Consider the following 8,483-nt stretch of genomic DNA (forward strand, 5'->3'; position numbering starts at 1 on the left):
CCCGAGACTCTGTATTTAGTTAGCGCAGGCAGCATGAAGCAGGGCTTTTATTGTGAAGATAGGAAATGTGCAGTCGGCCTTTAGAGTTTTGACGGAAGGTACGGCGCGAGAGTCTGTTGAAATAAAAAGTGTTTCTCGCCTTCCTCTCGGTCATATTTTAATAATAATGATCTTGCAGCAGCCAGCATCATCTCACAAGACCCTCCGGTACCGTGAATGTCATTTAAGTGACGTCTTGGTGAAGATTGATGATCACTAATTTTTAGGTCTATTTTTTTTAAAAGCCTGGCTCGAGATCGACTGACACACCCCCCGCGGTCGACTGGTAGCTCGCGATCGACATAATGGGCACCCTTGGTCTAGTCTCTTACGTGAATGAGCTAAATAATATTACTTGGTATTTTACTGTAATGTGTTAATAATTTCACACATAATTCGCTTCTGAGTATAAGTCGCACAACCTGGCTAAACTATGAAAAAAACTGTGACTTAAAGTCCAAAAAATACGGTACAATACATCGCCGACTTGTTTTGGAAAAGGTGGTCAAAAGAATAACTTGCCGCACTACAGGAAAAACAGACGTGGATTGAGATAAAATGGAATCTGAGAAAAGGAGAGGTTTTGATTGTGGATTCCACTGCTCCCTGGAAAACTTGGTTAATTGGAAGGATACTCGAAGTGTTCCTTGATAAGGCTGGTGGGGTCCGGTCAGTTCACTTACAGACAAAAAGAAGTGTCATTGAAATGCCTGTAACAAAACTGTGTATGTTCATGTAAAATGATGTGTAATATGTTATTGGTATGGTAATAGAAGTTTGCCTAATGTCTGATCGGTGTCAAAATCATTATTTATTATATATGGCTCCAAGATAATTGTGCATTAATTGTTACGTATTCCATGGTGATAAACAATTAGGGGCTGGTTGTTGTGGAGCCATTGTCCTAGGTGCCTGATTGGCGCTGTGGAGAAGAAGTTAACGACATTTAGGTGCATACCGATTACACTCAGGTGTGGTGCACCAGGAACTTATTGTTGTTATTTTTCCTTGGTACACAACTCCATCCATCCATCCATCCATTTTCTACCGCGTATCCCCTTTTGGGGTTACGGGGGGGCGCAGGTGCCTATCTCAGCTACAATCGGGCGGAAGGCAGTTACAGCCTGGACAAGTCGCCACCTCATCGCAGGGCCAACACAGATTGACAGACACCATTCACACTCACATTCACACACTGGGGTCAATTTAAGTGTTGCCAATCAACCTATCCCCAGGTGCACGTCTTTGGAGGTGGGGAGGAAGCCGGAATACCCAAATGCAAACTCCACACAGAAAGATCCCGAGCCTGGGATTGAACCCAGGACTACTCAGGACCTTCGTATTGGGAAGCAGACACACTAACCCCCTATCCCACCGTGCTGCCATGTGTGCATAACTCAACAAAGAAATTAAATTATGGAGACACACTTTAGTTAATGCACTTGCAGCTCTCGACTGGCTTTTAAATGATAAATGGGTTGTACTTGTATAGCGCTTTTCTACCTTCAAGGTACTCAAAGCGCTTTGACACTACTTCCACATTTACCCATTCACGCACACATTCACACACTGATGGAAGGAGCTGCCATGCAAGGCGCCAACCAGCACCCATCAGGAGCAAGGGTGAAGTGTCTTGCTCAGGACACAACGGACGTGACGAGATTGGTACTAGGTGGGATTTGAACCAGGGGACCCTCGGGTTGCGCACGGCCACTCTCCCACTGCGCCACGCCGTCCCATTGACCAACTCGAGGGGATACAATTCAGTTCAGCATATATCTTCTGAAAACAAACCTGGACCATTAAGGGGTCAAATAAACTATTCAACAAACTTCCTTTGTGATCGGAAAGTCCATTTTTAATTTCTTCTCAAAGCATAAATTCTTATAACACAAAACTCACATTGCCGTCAGCCTGCGTTGAAAAAAAACGATACGTCTCTGGTGCGCCACACCTGAGTGCAATCAGTTTCATTGACTTCTTCTCCACAGTGCCACCCAGGCACCTAAAGCCAATGGCTCCACCAGTAAACTGTTGTTACAATTCAGATCAGCATATATCTTCTGATGCACAAACTTGGACACGTCATCAGTGTTGTTTCTTGACTTCATTTGGTGTTTCGGGTCTTGAATTGATTAACGTGGACCCCGACTTAAACAAGTTGAAAAACTTATTCGGGTGTTACCATTTAGTGGTCAATTGTACGGAATATGTACTGTACTGTGCAATCTACTAATACAAGTATCAATCAATCAATCAATCAATGGATTTATCATTTGCTTTGAAAGCCTCGCTTCAGCCAATCAATCAATCAGTTATTCAATCAATCATTATTTATATAGCCCTTAATCAGAAGTGTCTCAAAGGGCTTCACAAACTCACAACAACATCCCTGATTAAAACCCATATCGGGGCCAGGGAAAACTCGAAAGACTCCAACTGGGGAAAATGAAGAACCCTCGAGAAGGGACTGTAGATGTACAGTACGGACCCCCCTTCTAGAGTGATCGGCTGCAACGGGTGTCGAGCGGGTATAATTATTTAATCGGTGATTTAATAGAGAATGTGGGAGTGCAGTCCATCGGGAAGCCAACAAATAGTCATAGGGGATCTTCTCCCGGGCTCAGCCAGGTCAGCTCACAGCTGCGCAATGTGTGTGGAAAATTAACTTAACTTATCTGTCGTGGTGGGAATCGAACACTGTTTTTTTGTTTTTTATGTGCATCTTAATTTCAAACTTTAAACTACTCATGTTGGTGTATATTTTGTGTCAGTAAAATAACTTCCATCATTCCATTTTCTACCGCTTATTCCCTTTCGGGTTCGCGGGGGGCGCTGGCGCCTATCTCAGCTACAATCGGGCGGAAGGCAGGGTACACCCTGGACAAGTCGCCACCTCATCGCAGGGTCAACACAGATAGACAGACAACATTCACACTCATATTCACACACTAGGGCCAATTTAGTGTTGCCAATCAACCTATCCCCAGGTGCATGTCTTTGGAAGTGGGAGGAAGCCGGAGTACCCGGAGGGAACCCACGCATTCACGGGGAGAACATGCAAACTCCACACAGAAAGATCCCGAGCCTGGATTTGAACCCAGGACTGCAGGAACTTCGTATTGTGAGGCAGACGCACTAACCCCTCTTTCACCGTGGAGCCCAGTAAAATAACTTGACACTCACATTTTGTTATGTTTTGTGGTCACGTTCTGTTTGGTTTGGGACTCAATGTGCACTATTGTTTGTTTTTGTCACCATGAAAACTCGTTAGTGTTCACCCGTCATGTCACGTACCTGATTTACTGGGACTCATGCACCAGTTGTCAATCACTATGTCACTTTTTAAGCCTGTAGTTGCAAGGTAGTCAGCCTGGTGACATCACCCTCTACACACCCTTGTTATCCATGCTGATGATCCATGCTCTTTTTCGTTCCAAGTAAGTTTTCAGTATTCATGCCATAGTTTGCAAGTTTTATTTTATGTCCATAGTTTACGTTATGGTAATAGTTTTTGTTTTCTTAGCCAAGTTTTGGACCCCCGCTGTGAGCGCCTTTAGTTGGTTATTTTTTTTCGAGTTAATATTAAAAGATGTCATTACCTTCACGCCATGTCCGGTCCAGTCGCTTTGCACCACAGGAAAACAAACCTCACCAAAGTCCAAGTCATGAACGACCTACCTCTGAGTGTTAGACAAGCCTCCTCTCTTCCTGTTTTTAAATCTCTCTTAAAAACATACTTTTACTCCTTGGCTTTTAACACTAAGTGATATCCATCCTGGAATGGCGCCCCATTATACATCTGCTGTGAACCTGGTTTTATGTTTCATTTATTTATTTTTTATCATGTTCGGTTTGTGTTGTGTTGTTTGCTCGGTCTTCGTATTATCTTTTAACCTGTCCATTGTACAGCACTTTGGCTAGCCCTGTGGTCAATTTTAAATGTGCTTTATAAATAAAGTTGATTTGATTTGGTTTGACTTTGTCTGAACTGACTTTATGGAAAAATAACATTGGGATATGTGGATGTTCAGCTTAAATACAATAATCTTCCCTCATCACTAATTGCCATCAAAACTTCAATAAAGTAAACGTGATGTTGAATGTTTATCCATTTCATTAGTCATTCATGTGCATTGTACATTGTGTCACGACTTGGACTTGGGCGAGGGTTGTTTTCCCGAGGTGCAAAGTGATTGGAGTGAAGACGGCGTGAAAGTAAGGACTTCTTTAATCTCAACTCAAAAATATTACAAAAAAAACAAAGGGTATAAACAAAAGGCGCTCTCAGGGGAGGTTCAAAACTTGTCTATGAAAACAAACAAAAACTTGCACAATGGCATGAATAACAAAAACACTTACTGTGACCGAGACCAGGGGCATGGACTCATGGGTTTGTAGAAGGGTGATCGATGGTGATAGAAGGTGATGTTGCCAGGCTGACTACCTTGCAACTGTGGCCTAAATAATACTGTGGTGATTACAGAAAACATGTGCGTGACATGGGGACAAAGTGAAAACTAATGAGTTGCTATGTTGACAAAAACAAACAAAAGTGCACAAAAAGGTCCAGAAACATTACCGAACATGACTAAAACAAAACATGATCACACAGACATGACACATTGTTTGCACTGTGCAAAACTATAAATGATTATCCTCTCCATTATTTGATTAACGTGGACCCCGACTTAAACAAGTTGAAAAACCTATTGGGGTGTTACCATTTAGTGGTCAATTGTACGGAATATGTACTTTACTGTGCAATCTACTAATAAAAGTCTCAATCAATCAATAAAAAAATCCTTTAGTGTTTTTTGGATTTTATGTGAAAAATTGTGTTTTCAGTTTCAAACGGACCCTGTGGAATGGATTATTACCGAAAAACGAGGTATAATTTAAATTCAATCATGACGTGACAGTATCAGTTGTGTTTTGCGGAGTCCTGTTTTTGAGCTATCTATCCGTCACCGTCTCCATCACAAGCAAAACACCAATCTGAAGAGACACAAACGGTGTCAGATTGAGCGAAGCAAAGAGCAACTAGGAGAGAAGAGGCTGAGAATGTCTCCTTCACAACTCTGGAAGGTCAGCAGCGCTTCAAAAGTCCAAACGTTCACTCGTCTCGCTTCAGTCCCACTTTTCTCTCAGCAGCACCGCGAGCTCTCTTTGACAAACGTCTTCATGACAAATCAATACAAACTCTCCGCAGACCCCCTTCCTCTTCAGTCCTTTGAGCCGCCCTTGAGTTTTCAAACAAGAATCCGGCAAGATAGTCCAGTAAAAATCCCCTTCCGGGTGCTTCAATTTTCCGTTTTCTTTTATAGCATTTCATCAACATTGCTCCATAGAAAGATAATTTTTTTAACGGGACTGTACGCCAAAAAAACAATCTAAATAAAAAACACGAAAGCTCAATTTTACACACGTAAACAAATTGAGGATTCTATATAAGCGATACAACAATACAAAATGAATTTATTTTCTGGTTACATGATACAACTACTTTTATCCATTCCATCCATCCATTTTCTACTGCTTGTCCCTATTGGGGTCGCTGGAGGTGCTGGAGCCTATCTCTGCTTCATTCGGGCGGAAGGCGACGTACACCCTGGACAAGTCGCCACCTCATCGCAGGGCCAACACAGATAGACAGACAACATTCACACTCACAATTTCACACTAGGGCCAATTTAGTGTTGCAAACTACTTTAATATTTATCCAAATTTTATAAATTTTCATATCAGAAAAGTACGATTTGACATATATTTGTTGTTAGGAAGTATGGTTGTTGTCATCTTATGGTGTCACCTGTATATTTATGTGTAATAAAATGTTTGTCAAATATTTTTACCAATTGCAACATTGTAATAAACAACAAAGAGTTACCCAGATTTCTTTAAATTAACAATATATATATAGATTAGGGGTGTGGGAAAAAAATCAAATTCGAATTTGAATCGTGATTCGCACGTTGTGCGATTCAGAATCGATTCTCTTTTTTTTTTTAATCGATTTATTTTTTTTAATCAATCCAATAAAACAATACACAGCAATACCATAACAATCCAATTCCAGAACCAAACCTGACCCAGAAACACTCAGAACTGAGATAAACAGAGCAATTGAGGGGACACACACACACATATATATATATATATATATATATATATATATATATATATATATATATATATATATATATATATATATATATATATATATATATCTTCATTGGATTATCAAGAGAATAGTGCTCGATACCGTGGTAGAGCGCAATATGTATGTGTGGGAAAAATCACAAGACTACTTCATCTCTACAGAACTGTTTCATGAGGGGTTCCTTCAATCATCGGGGAAAAAAAAAAAATTAAAAAAAATAAAAATAAATTCTCCTGATGATTGAGGGAACCCCTCATGAAACAGTTCTGTAGAGATGAAGTAGTCTTGTGATTTTTCCCACACATACATACTGTGTATGTATATATATATATATATATATATATATATATATATATATATATATATATATATATAGATAGATACAATAGTGTAAATTGTAAATAAAAACAGAATACAATGATATGCAAATCCTTTTCAACTTATATTCAATTGAATAGACTGCAAAGACAAGATATTTAATGTCCAAACCGAGAAATCCAATTTTTTTTTGCAAACAATCATTAATTTAGAATTTAATGACAGCAACACATTGCAAAAAAGTTGGCACGGGGGCATTTTTACCACTGTGTTACATGGCCTTTCCTTTTAACAACACTCAGTAAACGTTTGGGAACTGAGGAGACCAATTTCTAAAGCTTTTCAGGTGCTTTCCCATTCTTGCTTGATGTACAACTTAAGTTGTTCAACAGTCCGGGGTCTCTGTTGTCGTATTTTAGGCTTCATATTGCACCACACATTTTCAATGGGAGGCAGCCCAGTCAAGTACCTGCAGTCTTTTACTATGAAGCCAAATTATTGTAACACATGGCTTGGCATTGTCTTGCTGAAATAAGCAGGGGCGTCCATGATAACGTCGCTTGGATGGCAACAGACGTTGCTCCAAAACCTGTATGTACCTTTCAGCATTAATGGTGCCTTCACGGATGTGTAAGTCAACCATAATTTGGGCACTAATACACCCCCATACAATCACAGATGTTTTTTTTTTTTTTTTACTTTGCGCCTATAACAATCCGGATGGTACTTTTCCTCTTTGTTCCGGTTGACATGACATCCACAGTTTTCAAAAACAATTTGAAATCTGGAATCGCCAGACCACAGAACACTTTTCCACTTTGCATCAGTCCATCTTGGATGAGCTCGGGTTCAGGAAAGCTTGAGGTGTTTCTGGGTGTTTCGCTTTGCATAGTAGAGTTTTAACTTGTACTTACAAATGTAGCGACAAACTCTAGTTATTGACAGTGGTTTTCTGAAGTGTTCCTGAGCCCATGTGGTGATATCCTTTACACACTAATGTCGGTTTTTGATGGACTACTCTCTGAGGGATCGAAGGTCACGGGCATTCGATGTTGATTTTCAGCGATTTCTCCAGATTCTCCAAACCTTTTAATGATATCACAAACTGTAGACGGGAAAATCCCTAAATTCCTTGCAATAGCTGGCTGAGAAATGTTTTTCTTAAAAAAAATTGCTCAGGTATTTGTTCAGAAAGTGGTGACCCTCGCCCAATCCCTGTTTGTGAATGACTGAGCATTTCATGGAAGCTGCTTTTATACCCAATCATGGCTCCCACCTGTTCTCAATTTGCCTATTCACCTGTGGGATGTTCCATATATGTGTTTGATGAGCATTCCTCAACTTTCTCGGTCTCTTTTGCCACTTGTGCCAGCTTTTTTTAAACACGTTGCAGGCACCAAATTCCAAATGGGCTAATATTTGCAAAAAATAAGGTTTGCCAGTTCGAATGTAAAGTATCTTGTCTTAGCAGTCTATTCAATTGAATAAAGCTTGAAAAGGATTTGCAAATCGTGGAATTCTGTTTTTATTTACGGTTTACACAACGTGACAACTTCAGCGGGTTTGGGTTTTGTATGATGGACTTTCTATGACTTTATGTGAATGAAAGTTCATGTTTTAGCAGTAGTTGTCAGACGTGTTTTGTACTCAAATCAGAAATGTTATGACGTTCAGGGGCCAAAATGTTCGCATTTCCTCCGTCGGGGCGTTGGACTCCCATAAGAATAGGGTGACGACATAAAGTCAAGTGTCGTTTGGAAGTAGTTGAGAGTGAAACCGCTGCCCCTCAATAGTGAGAAGAGTCAGAAGAGGTGGTCCAGGCATCTGGCAAGAATATCCCCAGACGCCTTCCTGACAACATTTGGTGGTAAAGAGCCTAATGATAACTGCTGTCCAGTTGTTATATTTTGTTTTATTAATACATATCTGAGTGTCATATGTAAATATGACATGAGTTGCAAGT

The sequence above is a fragment of the Nerophis ophidion genome, linkage group LG11 (genome assembly GCF_033978795.1).
Source record: "Nerophis ophidion isolate RoL-2023_Sa linkage group LG11, RoL_Noph_v1.0, whole genome shotgun sequence".
NCBI classification, from domain to species: domain Eukaryota; kingdom Metazoa; phylum Chordata; class Actinopteri; order Syngnathiformes; family Syngnathidae; genus Nerophis; species Nerophis ophidion.